Here is a 15207-nt window from a genome sequence, read left to right on the forward strand (position 1 = left end):
CACAAATTTACCAATCCTTTAAAAATATAGGAAATTCTTTCTTCGTTTTGCCTACTGACAATCTTATTTCCTACCATAAAAGCTTTATATGCTAGATATAGTCACTATTAGCACATTGCAATTGGTAAATAGGGAAATAATGTCAATATAACTCAGAAATCATGTTGGTTCATGGGGCACCTGGGTGATTCATTCAGTTAAGCATCTGACTCTTGGATTCTGCTCAGGTCATGATCTCACGGTTCATGAGTTGAAGCCCCAAATTGGGCTCCATGCTGCTGCTTGAAATTCCCTCTCTCTCTCAAAATAAATAAATAAACTTAGAAAAAAGAATTATTAAGAAAAGAAAAGAAAAAAGTAGACAATTTCTCGGAAATGCCTTTCCTTAGGATAAATAGAGGTTTGGTAGCTTCAAGAGTCTTTAAGTTTTTCACAATAGTAACATATATGGTGAAACTGCACAGTGTAAATGAAAGTATAAAAGCATTTTCTCCTATGTGTGTGTGTGTGTGTGGGGGGGGTGCTGATTGAGAAGGCTAAATCTTGGATCACATATATTTTTTAATGTTTATTTATTTTTAGAGAGGGGGAGGGGCAGACAGAGAGGGAGAGAGAATCCCAAGCAGGCTCCACACTCAGCAAGGAACCCAATGTGGGGTTCGATCCCATGAATCGTGAGATCATGACCTGAGCTGAAATCAAGAGTCGAACGTTTAACCAACTGAGTCACCCAGGCACCCCTTGAATCGTATTTTTAATTTTGATGAAACTGCTTTTAGTTGGAAGCAGCGTCCTCTAGGACCTACATGTTACAAGAGGGAAGCCCATGTCCCAGGGTTAAAGGTTCTAAAGAAATGCTATATAATAGAAATATGAGACACACATACAATTTTAAGTTTTCTAGTAGCCACATTTTTAAAAAGCAGAGTAGAAAGAAACAGGTGAAATATTTCAACATATAATCAACATGAAAACTATTAATGAGATATTTTACATTCTTTTTTTCATACCAAGTCTTTGAAATCTGCTGTATATTTTACATTTACAGCAAGCACATCACAATTTGGATTAGCACATTTATTTTTAATTTTTTTTTGGATTCACACATTTAAATGCCCAAGAGCCACACATGGCTAATGGATACCATATTGGGCAGTATAGCTTTAAAGGATGACTGTGAGGTTGAATACAAAGGCCAGTGGAGATTTAATTGGTATTGTTTTTTATTAGCATAGTAACTTTTATTGTCCTCAAGTAACAAAGTTGCGTAAGTTTTGAGGGTCTGCTCCTAAACCTATATTTTCTCTAAGTCCTGTTGTTTTTTAGTACATCACTTTGAAGAACCTTGTTTTCCCTGTACATGGTTTCTTAGCCTTCCTCTCAGCTATGGGTACTCATATGATACAGTTCTGAGCAATGTAAAGGGAAGTCTGTTAAGTCACATGGGAAAATGTTTCACCCTGATAAGAGAGAGGCCACAAGGAGAAAGCTTACCTAGCACCCCCACCCCACCCCAACCCCCACCCCATCCCGCCATATCCCTTTCTTTTTGTTTGGAACATTTGATAGAAGAACATGATGTTTGACGCTATGGCAGCCATCTTGTGACTATGATAGACGAATCTTTAATATGTTGAGGATGGCAGAACAGAAAGGCATCTTTCCTTATCAGAGATTAAAATGCAATGAAGCAGCTAGCCATGCAAATACGGGGGTGGGAGGGAGGTCGGAGCAGAGTCACCTAGCAGAAGGGTGCTTCAGTAGAGAAGATATCCTCAATGGGCATTGCTTAATATTCACAACTGAAGTTCACCCTTTTTTCTTCCATTTCCACCCCCCTCCCTTTTTAATCAGTTCCTTCTGATGAGAACATTCTTGTAGGTATGACAAGAGTGCTAAAATCACTCCCAACACTGAAGAGTGGAGAGTTAGAAGCAGAAGCAAAATTTCCTTGAAGTCCCTTATTTTATCATTAAGGTTTCATGCACAAACACTGCAATTTGGCTGTTATATAAGTATTTAACACTTAAAAAAAATTCTTACGGTTTTCTATCCTGAAAAAGATTTCCATCACTCAGTTAATAAGATCATATTCTTTTGATTCAACCAATTTTGAGTAATTGGTAATGCATATCAGATTCATTGTTCATCAATTTCTTATGTGTCTTGAGGTCACAATAATTCAAGAACCCAGATTCACAAAAATACGTGGATAAAAAATGACAACAGTTTTTCACTGCTTTATAGTGTCAGGGTAGTTACAGGACACACTGCCCAGAATACTGCTAAAAAACTTTTTTTGTTTTAAATTGTATGGGTAGCTTTTTCAGCTGCTGATTGTGGAAATTTTGGTAAGTGTATTTCCTGAGTCATGTGACAGACTGAATGGATAACCAACCGACTAATGACTTTCTTTTACTCATCAAAGGATTTTTTTCCGGGAACAAAGATGAAACTTTATTTGACCACTTACCAGTGTTACACTAACATTTTTATCACATGTAAATGAACGAGGAGCCTCAAAGGATTCACAGTTCTTTATCAACTCTTCATCCAATTCCCATACTTAATTTTCATTAGAGCCATCTCATCTAGTGCAATAAAAGTATTCAGTTTGTTTTACAGTTGTTGATTGCCTTGACAAAGTAAGCGAGCCGTCTTTATGACTCAGTCTTAATCATTAAGGTGAACAAAGAATCAATTCACCTTATCTACATTTCTTTTCCTTCATGAAGAAAATGTCAATTCAATCCTGGCTTCGAAAACTGGTTATCACCTTCCTCAACCAAATAAGTGTACTTTTAGATAACAGAGCAGGATTTTGAAGTCACTTCTGACTTTGGCACAAATTTGCTTTAAAAGGTAGAGTATCCAAACTAACAAGATTTACTAAATTTTACTATCATTTTGAACATAGAAAAATCCAGGGGCCAGCTTTTTAAAATGGAGGTTCTATGTGAACCTTGCTGGAAACTGTCCAAAGCCTTCAAAATTTGGCCGCACCTGCACACATCCATACGTTTTCCTCTACTTAATTTCATGCTACCTAAAAATCACACTTTCCTTTCTAGAAATCTTCTTCTGTCCCAAATCCAAGTCTTCAAATTCATCACTTAAAACTTAACAAATAGAGCGCAATAAAGTTGCCAAATTACTAACATCTATGTTTTTATAACAGTTCTAAGATTCGGGTTTAGCTCAATCTACCAGTTATGTAAGTTTGCATCTGAGCACATTAAAATGCATCGTTAGAAATTCTTCCATAAAGATACTTAAAAAAAAAAAAATCAGCTTGCTTGCCTTTTTTTTTTTTTTTTCTCCCCAAACAGATCCAGTCATAACATTAAGTTCCACCAGGTCTTCTCATTTTTTTCTTAGTATCACAGACTTCTAAACCATCTGAAACGGATTCCGAAGGGAACTTAAAACCACCTTTTAACATTTGGCTATTGGTTTGTGCTTTTGATGGCTATTGCTTCTAGAGTTGCCTCTCTTTTTGGTTTCTAAATTTGCATGGCTGCCTTTTGACTTTGCTTCAAAAGTCAGTCTTAATCCTGAGGCATTGCTCGAGCAAGACAGCCTTGGGGCTAGGTTTATTTGCATCTTTTCCATAACAGAGCCCATATTTTAAATATGTACCTAAATACTACCTGAGCTTTTGGATTTACTGTTGCTGCCTGTCACTTCTCAGTAATGGAGAGAGTGCTGCTGTCACCTTCGTCACGTTCATTCTAAAGCTCTTCCACGACAGGTCTGACAAGGCAAAGATTTCTAACTTTCAGGGTTTTCATTACCGTTCGTATTTTCGCTAGTTTCGGAATTACACTTAAAATGGCCTGTTCTTAACTTCCAGTCCGCCTTCCTGACTGAAAACATGACTTTCAGTATGAATTACAGATCAAGACTAAACGCCGGCGCCCAGGAAGCGGGACAGAGCGGTCGCCCGAGTTGGTAAACAAACGCCGCGCAGGCGCACTGACAGCAGGAGGGTAAAGCGGTGGCCTGGTAGCCAATGGGGGATTTTTCGTATAGCGAAAAGTGGAGAAGCAAAACAAAACGCAGCTTCTTGAGGTGATAAACTGGTTGGCTTTTTCTATTTTTATTTCTTTCTGGCTTTGGTTCCTGAGTGTCGCAGCCTTGGGGCCTTGCAGAGAATTCCGTAGAATACCTCGACCCCCGAGAACTGCCGCTAGCGTGTCAGCTAGTTATACCGGCTTCATTTGTTCTCGCCGCAGTTTTGATCTTCTGTACACAACACTAATCCACCCGGCTTGGGAGGGTTTAAAAAAAAAAAAAAAAAAGGCCTCACAACGCCGCACAAAATTTGCTATTCTTGGGCGCTTCCCCAAACAACGCGAGATCTGCCCGAGAGTAAAGCGGCACTTCCAAGGGCACGATTGCGCATGCGCCTGACTAAATCCTTTTTCGCGGGAACAAGGTTTGAAACTTGGAAACTTTCTGTGGGTTAGTAGTAAACCAAATTTGGCCCTCCAGAAAGGTCCGAGGGAGTCAAGCACACACCGCTATGTTCTTCAAGATTTTGCAGTCATAACTCTGTATGACTGCGTAGTCGTCCCTTCTTTCCCTTGTATATTGGGTGTGAATTCTGTGTGAGAGGAGGGTTTCAGCGAATCCAGTAATAAAGGAGTGGGCGTGAGAGAGCGGATCAAGGTTTTAAAATAAGGATGACTTTTATGTGTTTGGAAAGATAACCCGGGGAGCGACTTAAAGGAATAAATCTGAGGGGGCTAAGATTTTTTTTTTTTTTTTCTTTACTGGAACCCATGGGAGACTGCTGAACTGAGGTAATGCAGTGGGAAGGAGATGGGAAAATTTGAGAGGTAAATGAAGGCAGTAACTATACAGCACACGCGAGAGGTGAGACTAGAAAGACAGGACAATTGGCAAGGAGAAGAAGTTTTCCCGAAAATAGTGTGAACCTGTGCATGTTTGTAAACAGGCAGAAATGATGAGGCCGTGATTCGTAAGGTGAAAATTGGGAAGTCCCTAAATGGGTGGAACAAGGAGGATTCTGAAACGCGTAGCCGTGAACAAGGGCTGAGGTTAGGCTTAGAAAGAACAGTTAAAGTAACAGGAGTCAGGAATTTGGGAACTGTCTTGAGAGAACTGACTAATCTTACCTCTTTCTCAGGATACATGGGACACCTGCACAAGCATTTGATTTTTGTCCTGCAACGTCTGAAAGCTACCACGCAGACACCTGCAGGACTCTCTCTCCCAGTAAGTCCCCTGGTCCCTGCCACCTCCCACCCACCCTGTATGTCAGCCGGGATGCAATGTGGATTTCATGGAGTGACACGGTGGAATGGAAGTACTTCAATAAAGAAGTAGACCCCTGTTGGGGCGCCTGGGTGGCTCAGTTGGTTGAGCGTCCAACTTCAGCTCAGGTCATGATCTCACGGTTTGTGGGTTCGAGCCCCGTGTCAAGCTCTGGGTTGACAGCTCAGAGCCTGGAGCCTGCTTCAGATTCTGTGTCTCCCTCTTTCTCTGCCCCTCCCCCGCTCATGCTTTGTCTCAAAAATAAATAAAAAAACATTAAATTAAAAAAAAAAAAAAAAAGTAGACCCCTGTCAAGGAGCTCTCCCTTGGAGCACTTCACTTCATTTTGGCAGCTTAAAGTATAGCCTAGTAGCTGGGCTATATGTATGCAATTCATGGAAAAATGTTCCAAGAAAAATTCATGGATGCAATAGAATAGTATTTCTGGGATAAAGCCTGGGTGTCTTATTTTAGGGAGTGGGATCATCCAGCTGTAGGAGGCATTGACATCTCAGTATGGTGTCACAGAAAGTGTGTGGAATTGGAAATCGGACCTGGGGTTTGCCTTAGTCGGTTATGCAACCTCCCTGTGCCTCAGTTTCCCTGTTTGTAAAATAAGAATAACAGTGCCTACCTCATAGGATGATTGTAAAGATGAAATGAGGTACTGTTGAGATGGCTGCATGAATTACTATATAGAACATATGTAATTTATGATCATCAAATGAGAATTTCTTCCCTGAGCCTCCCACATTTATGCATGTCATCTACCCCTCAAATATGGAAGCCCTATGTAGCATTGGGCCATCTGTATTTAAGAGAGGTTCTCTATGTTGCTTTCACATTAGAATCATCTGGGGAGGTTTAAAAAAATCCCGAGGCTTCATTCTAGACCAATTATAAATCAGAATCTCTGGTAGTGGGGTCTGGACATCAGTACTTTTTAAAGCTCTTCATTTTGCTACTAAAGTTAAGAACCACTGCTTTAAGGGGCACCTGGGTGGCTCCGTCAGTTGGGCGTCTCACTTTGGTTCAGGTCATGGTCTTGTGATTTGTGGTTTTGAGCCCCACGTTGGGCTCTGTGCTAATGGTTTGGAGCCTGGAGCCTGTTTCAGAGTCTGTGTCTCCCTCTCTCTCTGTCCCTCCCCCACTTGCACTCTGTCTCTCTCAAAAAATAAATAAACATTAAAAAAGAAAAGAACCACTGCTTTAAGAGTTCTCTCTAGAAGAAAAAGAAAATTAGACTTGTGGTTTAAGACTACCCATCTGTATAGCTATATATTTGAAAAATTTCTAGAGGAATAAAGGCTAGTGCCTGAGATGGGCAAATGAGTAGGGCATAGTGAGCTATATTCAGGAAAGAGGACACTATGAGAAGAGTGTGGTAAGCATCTTGATTTGGGGAGAGGAAAGTGATGAGGTCAATAATATAGGCCCCAGGAATAAATGGGTCTTGCTGTAGAGAGAGAGGACTTCGAGCCTCCCAAGTTGATTTTTTGATCTAGGACAGGCAACGCAGATGATGATGTCTTTATTGCTTTACCATGTGGTAAATCTTGGGCTGATGTCTGTAGTGGGGTGGGGTTACCTTCCTGACTCTGCTCCATTAGTTCGGGGTCAGGGGGGCATCATGGCCTCACTGAAGTGTATGATGTGAAGGTGCATGTGGGGAAGTATGCAGCAGGCCATTGGCCATGAATCCTATCAGGGTTGTGGCTGCTTTGACTACACAAGTAGTTTTGTTGGTAGTAACAGATGACAAAGGTGAGATGTAAGCCTATTTTTGTAGCCTTTTAGTGAATAGAAAATCACTTGGAACAGGAGGGATGGCATGTCTGGGTCAAGAATTTGAGCTTCTAAGAGATAAGTGACTTTTTAGTAGGACAACTCTTGCTTCTAGGGATATAAGTGATTCAGAAGTTGAAACCACCTTATTACTTCAGTCTTTGGATGGCTAACTCCAAATGTAGCAGTAATGGCCAGAAATATCTTCTGCCACATAAGGTAACCTGTCTTTAATCGGGTCCCTTTTCTTGAGAAGCAATTCGTTTGTCTAGTCATTTGCAAGAGCATTGGGGAAATGGCTCAACATTATTGGCTAGGTAAGGAGAGAAGGGAGTCAGAGACTCTCCAGGGGTCAATAGAGGTTATGAAGCAGAAGCGAGGAGTGGAATGGGGTAGGAGGATAGGGAACTCTGGTTAAGGAGGGAAGTATGTTGAAAGTTAGAAATAGAAAAATCCCAAGCAGTGACAGTTTAGTCCAACTGTTATAAAAATATGTGAAGGGGCACCTGGGTGGCTCAGTCGGTTAAGCGTCCAACTTTGGCTCAGGTCATGACCTCATGGTTCGTGGGTTTGAGCCCTGCGTTGGGCTCTGTGCTGACAGCTCAGAGCCTGGAGCCTGCTTTGGATCCTGTGTCTCCCTCTCTCTGTCCCTCCCCCACTCATGCTCTGCCTCTGTCTCTCAAAAATAAATAAACATTAAAAAAAGTTTTTTTAAATATGTGAAAATAGGAGTGCTACCTACCTGAGATTCTATGACAAGAAATACCACAGACAGACCACTCGGTAGGGCTTCCGCAATTTATACGGGGGTGAGAATGGATTAGAGTATTCTGGAATGCTCACCCTTATCAAGGGCATAAAAAGGCAAGGTGGTGACTGGGAAAGGGGTCTCAAAAAGGATATTTGAGTGAAGTTCTTGGAATGCCGCTAGACAAACAAATCAGGGAGAGAGAGGTGGCACACTCTTACCCAAAATGTAAGCTTCCCTATCTGTAGCAGGCACAAACAGGGGGGAGGGGGAAAGCCTGGACTTTAAGTTAAGGGGCAAATCGTGACTAATATACAGGACTGGATATTTTAATTGCTATTTTTACCTAAAAGAGAGCAGAAAAAGGATGGGACTGCCCAGGTTTTCTTTTGGGGATGGGAGAAGACCCAACCCCTGCAGAGTGTTTTTAGATGGACAGTGGAGAATAAAAATTAAGTTGTCTTAAGTCAGTCCCCAAAAGTCATGTTTGTTCAATGTGCTGGAACATTATTGTTGAGCACCTACTTTGCTTTTAGATTTTTATTTTTTTAATTTTATTTAAATCCAAGTCAGTTAACATACAGTGTAATAATGGTTTGAGGAATAGAATTTAGTGATTTATCACCTACATATAACACCCAGTGCTCATCCCAACAAGTGCCCTCCTTAATACCCATCACTCATTTAGCCCATTCCCCCCCACTCAACACCCCTCCAGCAACCCTCAGTTTGTTCTCTGTATTTAAGAGTCTCTTATGGTTTGCCTCCCTCTCTGTTTTTATCTTATTTTTCCTTCCCTTCCCCTATGTTCATCTGTTTTGTTTCTTAAATTCCACATATGAGTGAAATCATATATTTGTCTTTCTCTGACCAACTTATTTTGCTTAGCATAATATGTTCCAATACCATCCATGAAATGGTATGATTTCATTCTCTTTGGTCGCCAAGTAATATTCCATTGTATATATACCACATCTTCTTTATCCACTCATCAGTCAGTGGACATTTGGTCTCTTTCCATACTTTAGCTATTGTCAATAGTGCTGCTATAAACACTGGGGGGGGGGGGGGTGTGCCCCTTCAGATCTGCATTTTTATATCCTTTGGATAAATACCCTGTAGGGCAATTGCTAGGTCATAGGGTAGCTCTGTTTTCAATATTTTGAGGAATCTCCATACTGTTTTCTAGAGTGGCTGCACCAGTTTGCATTCCCACCAGCAGTGCAAAAGTGTTTCCTTTTCTCCACATCGTCACCAACGTCTGTTGTTTCCTGAGTTGTTAATTTTAGCCATTCTGACAGGTGTGGGGTGGTAACTCATTGTGGTTTTGATTTATATTTTCCTGATGATGAGTGATGTTGAGCATCTTTTCATGTGTCTGTTAGCCATCTGGATGTCTTCTTTGGAAAAGTGTCTGTTCATGCCTTTTGCCCATTTCTTCACTGGATTATTTGTTTTTTGGGTATTGAGTTTGATAAGTTCTTTAAAAAAAATTTTTTTTTAACGTTTATTTATTTTTGGGACAGAGAGACACAGAGCATGAACAGGGGAGGGTCAGAGAGAGAGGGAGACACAGAATCTGAAACAGGCTCCAGGCTCTGAGCAGTCAGCACAGAGCCTGACGCGGGGCTTGAACTCATGGACCACGAGATCATGACCTGAGCTGAAGTCGGGCGCTTAACCGACTGAGCCACCCAGGCGCCCCAATGAGTTTGATAAGTTCTTTATAGATTTTGGATACTAATTGTTTGTCTGCCATGTCATTTGCAAATATCTTCTCCCATTCCATCAATTGCCTTTAAGTTTTGTTGATTGTTTCCTTCTCTGTGCAAAAGTTTTTTATCTTCATGAGGTCCCAGATAGTTCATTTTGCTTTTGTTTCCCTTGCCTCCAAAGACATGTCTAGTAAGAAGATGCTGTGGCTGAGTTCAAAGAGGTTGTTGCCTGTTTGAAGTCTGGAATTGTTTTGCCTTCAGCTTTGTTTTTCTTTTTCAACATTACTTTGGCTATTCGGGCTCTTTTGTGGTTCCGTACAAATTTTAGGATTGTTTGTTTTAGCTCTGTGAAGAATTCTTGTGCTTTTTTGATAGGGTTTCCATTGAATGTGCAGTATAGACATTTTAACAATATTTGTTTCTCCAGTCCGTGAGCATGGAATGTTTTTCCATTTCTTTGTGTGTTCTTCAGTTTCTTTCATAAGCTTTCTATAGTTTTCAGCATACACATCTTTTACCTCTTTGGTTAGGTTTATTCCTAGGTATTTTATGGTTCTTAGTGCAATTGTAAATGGGATTGATTCCTTGATATCTCTTTCTGTTGCTTCACTATTAGTGTATAGAAATGCAACCAATATCTTTACAATGATTTTATATCCTGCGACTTTGCTGAATTCGTGTATCGGTTCTAGCAGTTTTTTTTGTGAAATCTTTCAGGTTTTCCATGTAGAGTATCATGTCATCTGTGAGGAGTGAAAGTTTGACTTCTTTGCCAATTTGGATGCCTTTTATTTTGTTTTGTTGTCTGATTGCTGAGGCTAGGACTTCCAACACTATGTTAAACAACAGTGGTGAGAGTAGACATCTCTGTCATGTTACCGATCTCAGGGGGAAGCTCTCAGGATGTTATTAGCTGTGGGACTTTCATATATGGCTTTTATGATGTTAAGTTATGTACTTTCTATCCTGACTTTCTTGAGGGTTTTTATTAAGAAACGATGCTGTATTTTGTCAAATGCTCTTTCTGCATCTATTGACAGGATCATATGGTTCTTATCCTTCTATTAATGTGATGTGTCACGTTGATTGATTTGCGAATATTGAACCAGCTCTGCAGCCCAGGAATGAATCCTACTTGATCTTGGTGAATAATTTTTTTAATATACTGTTGAATTCGATTTGCCAGTATCGTGTTGAGAATTTTTGCATCTGTGTTCATCAGGGATATTGGCTGTAATTCTCCTTTTTAGTGGGGTCTTGTCTGGTTTGGAAATCAAGGTAATGCTGGCTTCATAGAATCAATCTGGAAGCGTTCCTTCCGTTTCTACTTTTTGGAACAGCTTGAGAAGAATAGGTATTAACTCTGCTCTAAATGTCTGGTAGAATTCCCCTGTGAAGCCATCTGGCCCAGGACTTTTATTTGTTGGCAGATTTTTGATAACCTATTCAATTTCTTCGCTGGTTATGGGTCTATTCAAATTTTCTATTTCTTCCTGTTTGAGTTTTGGTAGTGTGTGAGTGTCTAGGAATTTGTCCATTTCTTCCAGGTTGTCCAGTTTTTTGGCATATAATTTTGCATTGTATTTTCTACTAATTGTTTGTATTTCTGAGGTGTTCGTTGTAATCTCTCCTGTTTCATTCATGATTTTATCTATTTGGGTCCTCTCTCTTTTCTTTTTGAGAAGTTTGGCTACGGGTTTATCAATTTTGTTTATTCTTTCAAAAAACCAGCTCTTAGATTCATTGATCTGTTTTGTTTTGTTTTTGGATTCTATGTTGTTGTTTATTTCTGTTCTGATCTTTATTATTTCTCTTCTGCTGGCTTTGGGCTTTCTTTTCTGCTTCCTCCTTTAGGTGTGAAATTAGGTTCTGTATTTGAGACCTTCGTTACTTTTTATTTTTTAACATTCATTTTTGAGAGACCGAGAATGCAAGTGGGGAAGGGGCAATGAGAGAGGGAGACACAAAATCCAAAGCAGGCTCCAGGCTCTGAACTGTCAGCACAGAGCCCGATGTAGGGCTCAGACTCACACACCGTGAGATCGTGACCTGAACTAAAGTCGGACACTTAACCAACTGAACCACCCAGGTGCCCCAGAACCTCTCTTACTTCTTGGATTGCAGTGTATCTTAGGCCTGCCTGTGCTGCATCCCAAAGGGTTTGGACTGTTGTGTTTTCATTTTCATTTGTTTCCATATATTTTTAAAATTATTCTTTAATTTCCTGGTTGACCCATTCATTCTTTAGTAGGATATTCTTTAACCTCCATGTATTTAGGGGCTTTCCAAATTTTTTCTTGTGGTTGGTTTCAAGTTGTGATCTGAAAATATATATAGTATGATCTCAATCCTTTTATATTTGTTGAGGGCTGTTTTGTGACCCAGTATGTGATCTATTTTGGAGAATGTTCCATGTCACTTGAGAAGAATGTGTATTCTGCTGCTTTTAGATGGAAAGTTGTGAATATATCTGTTAAGTCCATCTGGTCTAATATGTCGTTCAGGACTGTTGTTTCCTTATTTATTTTTCTGCCTACGTGATCCGTCCATTGTTTTTTGTTTTTTTTTTAATTTTTTTTTTTCAACGTTTTTTATTTTTGGGACAGAGAGAGACAGAGCATGAACGGGGGAGGGGCAGAGAGAGCGGGAGACACAGAATCGGAAACAGGCTCCAGGCTCCGAGCCATCAGCCCAGAGCCTGACGCAGGGCTCAAACTCACGGACCGCGAGATCGTGACCTGGCTGAAGTCGGACGCTTAACCGACTGCGCCACCCAGGCGCCCCGATCCGTCCATTGTTGTAAGTGGAGTATTGAAGTCCCCTACAATCACTATTATTATCTATACATTTATTTATGTTTGTAATTAACTGATATATATATTTGGGTGCCTCCATGTTGGGGATGTAAACATTTACAATGGTTAGATCTTCTAAATGGATAGACCCCTTAGTTATAATGCCCTTCTTCATCTCTTGTTACAATCTTTGTTTTAAAGTCTAGTTTGTCTGATATAAGTATGGCTATTCTGGCTTTCTTTCGCTGTCTAGTAGCATGATAGTTCTCCATCTCCTCACTTTCAATCTGCAGGTGTCCTCAGGTGTAAAATGAGTCTCTTATAGGCAGAATATAGATGGATCTTGTTTTTTTTATCCATTCTGATACCCTATGTCTTTTGATTGGGGCATTTGGTCCATTTACATTCAGGGTGATTATTGAAATACATGGATTTAGTGTCATTGTGTTATCTGTAGGTTTTATGCTTGTGGTGATATCTCTGGTCCTTTGCAGCATTCCACTCACAGAGTCCCCCTTAGGATCTCCTGCAGGGCTGGTTTAGTGGTTGTGAACTCCTTCAGTTTTTGTTTGGGAAAGTCTTTATCTTTCCTTCTATTTTGAATGACAGCCTTGCTGGATAAAGGATTAAGTATGTTGAATATTTCCTGCCACTCCCTTCTGGCCTGCCAAATTTCAGTGGACAGGTTTGCTACTACCCTTATGTATCTATCCTTGTAGGTTAAGGCCCATTTGTCCCTAGCTGCTTTCAGAATTCTCTTGTTATCTTTGTATTTTGCCAGTTTCAGTATGATATGTCATGGTGTTGACCTTTTTTTGTTGTTTTCGAAGGGAGTTCTCTGTGTCTCTTATACTTGGATGCCTGTTTCTTTCCCCAGATTAGGAAAGTTCTCAGCTATAATTTGTTCAAATAAACCTTTTGCCCCTTTCTCTCTTCTTCTAGAACTCCTATGATATGGATATTATTTCATTTCATTGAATCGCTTAGGTCTCTAATTCTCCCCTTGTGGTGTAGTAACTTCCTTTCCCTCTTTTTTTCAGCTTCATCATTTTCCATAATTTTATTTTCTATTTCACCTGTTCTCTCCTCTGCTTCTTCTGTCCTCACTGTCACTGCACCTAGTTTATTTTGCATCTCATTTATAGCATTTTTTAATTCATCATGACTATTTCTTAGGTCTTTGATCTCTGCAGCAATAGATTCTCTGCTGTCTTCTATGATTTTTCCAAGCCCAGCTATTAGTCTTATGACTGTTATTCTAAATTCTTGTTCAGATATATATTTTATATGTTTTAAGCAGTTCTCTGACTGTCATTTCTTCCTGGAATTTCTTTTGAGGAGAATTCTTCTGTTTCATCATTTTGGCTAGTTTTCTGTCTTTTACATGCTTTAATAGCTTGTTATATGTCCTGCACCTGCAAGTAATACTATATTAAAAAGGGGTCATACACTGTCCAGGGCTTGGAACTTCAGGAAGTATTTTTGGAGTGTGTCAGTGCTCTCTGTTGTTGTGTATTGCCTGCTCTATCCCACTGGTCAGTCTTCTACAAAGCTCCTCCTTACTCGTAGTAGTGGATTGTTTAGACTTTCCATCAGGTATGCTTTAATTTTTTGTTGAAGTAACTCTGGAAAAAAGGAACGGGCAGGCGACCTGATCTCATACGAGGAGAAAAATGAAAGGGGCAAAAAAAAAAAAAAAAAAAAAAAAAAAAAAGACCAAGCAGAGAATCAAAGAAACTTTAAGGCTTAATCCAGAGAAAGGAAAATAAAGAAGGAGGTATAGAAGAGGTATAAAGGAATAGAGTAAAAATGCCTGATTAAAAAAACCAACAAAGAGAAAGAAAAAAAATAAAGAAAAAAAATATATAATAAGAATTGACCAAAAATCAAAGCAGAAACTATGAGCCTGATTCTAAAGGAAAAAAAAAAAAAAAGAGAGAAGAGGGTAAAAAGAAAAAGAAAAGGAAAGAAAGAAAAGAGGGAAAAAAAAGAGCAACAGACTAACATACAAAACCACAGGACAGTTGTCTGTTGGTGCCTGGGACCTGCGGCTGTGCTGGTCTGGATGAGATGCTGCTTGGTTTGGGTCAGTGTCAATCTCTCTAGGAAGCAGGTCCCGCCTCCACTGGGGGCTGCTGTCCTGTTCTCTGAAGCCCCACCATGTTGGTAATGGAGATAAAAATGGTAACACCCCAATCTCTCCTCCCTTGACCAGTGTCTCAAACCACACGGTTTAGGCGGTCCTCACAGAGTAGTCCCAGTGGTCAGCCTATCCTGCTCCACAGTCTCCCACACCTCCTAGGCAGTGGGCTGGGATTCAGCACCTGTTTTTAAACGATCCTGCACCATGCAACCCCGTTCTGGGGTAGCGCTACTCCACTCTCCCAACATGTTGGGCGCCTGCAGACTCTTTGGTCCTTGGCGGGGCAATAACCCCTCTTCCCACAGTACTCCAGGAAGGGGATTATTCTCTTCCAGTGTGCCCCTGAGATTGCTACCAAGCTCTGGGGCTGGCTCCCCACCCCTAGGTGTTGTTTGGAGAAAATCGCACACTTTTGAAAATTAGGATCTTCAGCTCCTAAGGCTGTTTACAAAGTAAAGACTGGTACTCTGTATTTCTCGTTCCTCAGTCTGTGATCTGGAGATGTTTTTCTCTCGTCCTAACACACAACCACAATATACAGCTTCTCTTTCTCTCCCCTTTGTCTCTCCACATAAGGGGATCCCTCCCCTCCGTGCCCACTCTGTTATATGTCCCCCAATTCACCTACACGCACCTCTGTCTGGGCAAGCTGTCTCCCTCCACCTGTGGAGATTTTTCTGTCACTCTGCAGATAGATTTCCTGGGTGTTTCAAGTGTTCTGGCCTCAATACAGCTGTGTTT

At 40.5% G+C, this 15207-nt stretch overlaps 1 protein-coding gene across 2 annotated transcripts in view; it reads left to right on the forward strand.

The window, feature by feature from the left end:
- The first annotated feature begins 3715 nt into the window (after positions 1 to 3715).
- Positions 3716 to 15207, forward strand: part of GPR19 (G protein-coupled receptor 19) — a 41085-nt gene continuing 29593 nt past the window's right edge. Inside the window, exons 1-2 of one of the 2 annotated variants that reach the window (XM_058743637.1) lie at positions 3716 to 4071; positions 5153 to 5241. The gene's annotated coding sequence lies outside the window, so the exon portion shown is untranslated. The remainder of the gene's footprint in view (positions 4072 to 5152; positions 5242 to 15207) is intronic. The other variant, XM_058743636.1, reaches the window with a different exon arrangement.

This window comes from Neofelis nebulosa, chromosome 8, assembly GCF_028018385.1.
Source record: "Neofelis nebulosa isolate mNeoNeb1 chromosome 8, mNeoNeb1.pri, whole genome shotgun sequence".
NCBI lineage: Eukaryota > Metazoa > Chordata > Mammalia > Carnivora > Felidae > Neofelis > Neofelis nebulosa.